At 42.7% G+C, this 5000-nt stretch overlaps 1 protein-coding gene across 2 annotated transcripts in view; it reads left to right on the plus strand.

Annotated features, from left to right (window-relative positions):
- mgp (matrix Gla protein) overlaps positions 1 to 5000 on the plus strand; it is a 22319-nt gene that overhangs the window by 12709 nt on the left and 4610 nt on the right. The window contains exon 1 of one of the 2 annotated variants that reach the window (XM_072442253.1): positions 2724 to 2805. The exons of the other annotated variant lie outside the window; for it this stretch is intronic. The gene's annotated coding sequence lies outside the window, so the exon portion shown is untranslated. Of the gene's footprint in view, positions 1 to 2723; positions 2806 to 5000 lie in introns of those variants that run through there. 2 annotated transcript variants of the gene reach the window in all.

Below are 5000 nucleotides of genomic sequence, written 5' to 3' on the forward strand. Positions count from 1 at the left end.
CAGTGTGTGTAGTGCAGTGTGTGTAGTGCAGTGTAGTGTAGTGCAGTGTAGTGTAGTGTAGTGTAGTGCAGTATAGTGTAGTGTAGTGTAGTGTAGTGCAGTGTAGTGTAGTGTAGTGTAGTGCAGTGTAGTGTAGTGCAGTGTGTGTAGTGCAGTGTAGTGTAGTGCAGTGTAGTGTAGTGCAGTGTAGTGTAGTGCAGTGTAGTGTAGTGCAGTGTGTGTAGTGCAGTGTAGTGTAGTGCAGTGTGTGTAGTGCAGTGTAGTGTAATTGAATGAAACCCAGATACAGTTCGTCTAGTGCCCTGACCCTTGTGCAGTGGAACATTAGAAAACACCATCTCCAGTGAGCGTCATGTTAAATGGAGGAAGCTTTCATTAAAGGAGTCTTTAAAATATGATTTCATGCATAACAAACTGTATTAAAAGTATTTTTAAACCCTGATTTTTTAAATGTATTATTATTATTATCTTTTGTTGACATATTTTAAAAGAACATTTAATTATAAAACTTTTAGATGGACAGTTTTTAAATGTAGATTTTGTGAAACAATTACTTGCTGCATTTACAAATCCTTTTAGGAAGACCAATTAGCTTCAATTAGTGTTTCCGTGACACCCGAGGTCCTCCTGGCTAAATCAAATACTGTTATAAATGTGAACTATTAAAGAGCTTGTCGATTGGTTTGAGCGACTTGTAAACCAACATGTAAATCATCTTTTAAAGGCTCTGAGGGTCCTGCACAAGACGTGAACCCACCCCACCAGAAAAGTGACATAGTGCACCTTTAACCTGTATGTTTTCATCTGTTGGTCACTTGTTTCTCCAGCAGTTTGACCGTGAGCTCTGTGCTCTGTTGTCGCTGCCGCCCACTCACATCCCGTATCACACTCACTCCTTTTATATCTAAAGCACTGGCAAAAACACCGGCCTGGCCCCGCACACCGGCCTGGCCCCGCACACCGGCCCCGCACACCGGCCTGGCCCCGCACACCGGCCCCGCACACCGGCCTGGCCCCGCACGCCGGCCTGGCCCCGCACTCACAGTTCTCATGACCACACCGGGCTAAAAAGGCTAAATTATGAATTGGTTATTTAAGGACATTTGGATCCTGAGTCAGGGAGAGACGTGGGAGTGGTTCAGATTAAGCACAAACATAAACCAGCCTAAGTTTCTACTTCCAGCCTCATATACAGCACTAGTACTTTTTATAAAACGTGTCCAGCTTTATGCCAAACTGATTACCATATTAGGAAAAAGCATGTCTCTGCCAGGTTAAACTGTGTCTGCTTTTATGCACTGCTCCTGTGATGTTGTGTTTGTCGTGCTTTTAACCTGGAACGGTTCAAATATAAATGTTTGTCAGTTTTGCTTTTTTTCAATGATTTTCCACCATTTTCCTGTTTTGATTTGTAGGCGGCCTGAATAGTAAAATGTAATAACATGGGAAATTCAGATGAATACAACTTACATAAGGCTATGTATCAACATTAAATCCATATCCCAAAAAGGGTACAAAAGAATCATACGTGTTTCATATTATACTGTATAATATACTGGAGTACAAGGGCATTGTACTATCATATCCTATTTAAAATAAGAGCATCCCTGTTTTAGTCCATGTACTGGCACTATAATGTCACTACACTGTTTTTATGTCATGGACTTTTAATGTGAGACACTTTAAAAGACACGTTTAGAGACACTAAGATGTTCACTTTTGCCAATATCACATCCCCTAATTAAAACAAGATCAATACACTTTTATTATTCACTCAGCTACTTCTATTAAGACTTTCAAGTGCCATTATCAGGAGGTGATTTATTTATAGTGTTTTTTGTCCCATAAGAAGTTAAGCAACAAGACAGACCCTTTAAATAGCTGTAGATGTTTGCCCTCATTATTCCTGCTGTGGATGTGTCTGTTCTATTACCGTTTGTTTACTTCTTGACTAGACTCTTCATTGGATTTTGGCTCAATCGAACGTGTTCTGGCGTTACATCATTTCACAAAACGTCACTGAAAAGTTTAAAATGTTTCACCTCCATCTTCAAAACAATAGCTGCTTTATTAGCGTGGATGATGAGCGGTCTGGTGCCGGAGCCAAAGCCACAGCAGCGTCTGAAGGCCGTGCCATGCTTGCAAACGGCAGCGAATACTATCACAGAGCTGTTACACATGAGCCCTCGCCAAACGCCCTCTGTCGCTTTTTTATATAAACCTGGTGGGAGTTTAGGAGACACTGAGCTAATACTCTGGTCCCATTGACTGGTGGAAAGAGGGATGAGCGAGGAAGGGAGGAGAGAGGGGGGGAGGGAGGGAGGAGAGAGGGGAGAGGGAGGGAGGAGAGAGGAGGAGAGGAAGGGAGGAGAGAGGGGGGGAGGGAGGAGAGAGGGGAGAGGGAGGGAGGAGAGAGGAGGAGAGGAAGGGAGGAGAGAGGGGGGGAGGGAGGGAGGGAGGGAGGAGAGAGGAGGAGAGGAAGGGAGGAGAGAGGGGGGGAGGGAGGGAGGGAGGGAGGGAGGAGAGAGGGGAGAGGGAGGGAGGAGAGAGGAGGAGAGGAAGGGAGGAGAGAAGGGGCGAGGAAGGGAGGAGAGAGGAGAGGAAGGGAGGAGAGAGGAGAGGAAGGGAGGAGAGAGGAGGAGAGGAAGGGAGGAGAGGAAGGGAGGAGAGAGGGGGCGAGGAAAGGAGGAGAGATGGGGCGGTGGGGGGGGCGGAGTGTGTATAAAAGTGTTGCTGTGGAGAGTTGGCCAATATTCCTGTGAAAAACTCTCTTCAAGTATTTTCCACACAGCATTAAACTTTAAGGTAAGTCCATGAGATCAACTCATTTTAATTTGCAGTATTAGTATTAGTATTAGTATTAATACTGGAGATGATAGTTGCAGTAATATTACATATATAACATATTGCAGTTGCTGAAATGGAATTGAAAAGAACAGAATTAAAAGTAGGGCCAGTGTAATATGGGACGTGGGAAAAGTATTTGCTGTAGTATGTAGTATTTGTACTATGTAGTATTTGATGGTACTCATGGTATTTTGGTAAAATAGTTGCATTTTGGTTCTATTCATCTTATTGATAGAAGTACTTGCAAAAGGGTTCAGTACTTCTACCTTGGATAATGTTATCAAAAGAACAAATTCCATGAAAGTAAATGCCGCCCGATGTTTTTTGTTTTTCCAGTGAAGTGGCACTTTCTGCACTTTCTGCACGTTCTGCACTTTCTGCACTTTCTGCACTTTCTGCACTTTCTGCACTTTCCTCGACCCCCTGCTCAGATTGAAACATGTATAAAGCGTTGCAGACGTCTCGTTCCTGCTGCTGCTGCGTCTGGGACTGTTTGACTGATGCCAGGATGTGCCTGGGGCTGGTGTGTTTAGCCTGGTTTATGAAAGAGGCTTTTGACAGTGAAACATCATGAAGTCCAAATCCTACAAACAGAAAACGTGGGGTTCCGTGTGCACTGCCGTGTGCACCGCCGTGTGCTCGATGTTTAAACAGGTGCAGCACATTGTCACGGTTTAGGTTCAATTCTACCGTCCTGTACATGTCTGCGTGACACATGGAGCGGTGTGAGAGCAGCTGCTGGGCGGGGCTTTAGAGGAGACTTTACCTTTACATCTCGTCACTTAAAGGTGCACAAAGTCACTTAAAGGTGAAACAAAGTCACTTAAAGGTGCACAAAGTCCTTTAAATGTGAAACAAAGTCACTTAAAGGTGAAACAAAGTCACTTAAAGGTGAAACAAAGTCACTTAAAGGTGCACAAAGTCACTTAAAGGTGCACAGTCACTTAAAGGTGAAACAAAGTCACTTAAAGGTGCACAGTCACTTAAAGGTGCACAAAGTCACTTAAAGGTGAAACAAAGTCACTTAAAGGTGCACAAAGTCATTTAAATGTGAAACAAAGTCACTTAAAGGTGCACAAAGTCACTTAAAGGTGAAACAAAGTCACTTAAAGGTGCACAAAGTTATTTAAATGTGAAACAAAGTCACTTAAAGGTGCACAAAGTTATTTAAATGTGAAACAAAGTCACTTAAAGGTGAAACAAAGTCACTTAAAGGTGAAACAAAGTCACTTAAAGGTGCACAAAGTCACTTAAAGGTGCACAGTCACTTAAAGGTGAAACAAAGTCACTTAAAGGTGCACAGTCACTTAAAGGTGCACAAAGTCACTTAAAGGTGAAACAAAGTCACTTAAAGGTGCACAAAGTCATTTAAATGTGAAACAAAGTCACTTAAAGGTGCACAAAGTCACTTAAAGGTGAAACAAAGTCACTTAAAGGTGCACAAAGTTATTTAAATGTGAAACAAAGTCACTTAAAGGTGCACAAAATCATTTAAATGTGAAACAAAGTCACTTAAAGGTGCACAAAGTTATTTAAATGTGAAACAAAGTCACTTAAAGGTGCACAAAGTCACCACCATCCTCCACCTGTTGACACGTATTACTCTATATTATTATATTATAACATTACGTTTACTAATCTATCTTGCATTTTTTTCAATTACAGATGTTTTATTGCTTAAAAACAGACACACCTCTCCACAGAGCTGACGTGTAACTTGCCCTGGTGGTGTCACAGGCAAAGCAACGACATCTCAGCACATTTAACAAACATATGGGCTTTTTTCTCCCCATTTTTGAGTTTGATGCTTTAAGTGTTTTCCTGTGTTAACTGTAGTTTATGGTGTCAATGTTTAAATTGTAAGTTTTGTACTTCCTGTTTGTTCGTCATCTTAACCTGACTCGTGAAAACTTGACCAAATCTATCTTTATACTGAGAAACCCTCAGTGTGTGTGAGAAGAGCAGTATCCTACATCTCCTCTGGATTTGCATTTACCCGACACGTCCAAACCACACTCACATATAGAAGCTGCTGGAGCCGAGTGTCCAGTCTGCGGCCGTGTTCCCCTTTCATCCCGGGCCAGCGCGACCCTCTGCTCTCTCACTGCAGGACAAACACCTCCAGACTGACCCTCTGCTCTCTCACTGCAGGA

Source organism: Eucyclogobius newberryi, unplaced genomic scaffold, assembly GCF_026437365.1.
Source record: "Eucyclogobius newberryi isolate DKJ021-1_F unplaced genomic scaffold, fEucNew1.0.hap1 SCAF_13, whole genome shotgun sequence".
NCBI lineage: Eukaryota > Metazoa > Chordata > Actinopteri > Gobiiformes > Gobiidae > Eucyclogobius > Eucyclogobius newberryi.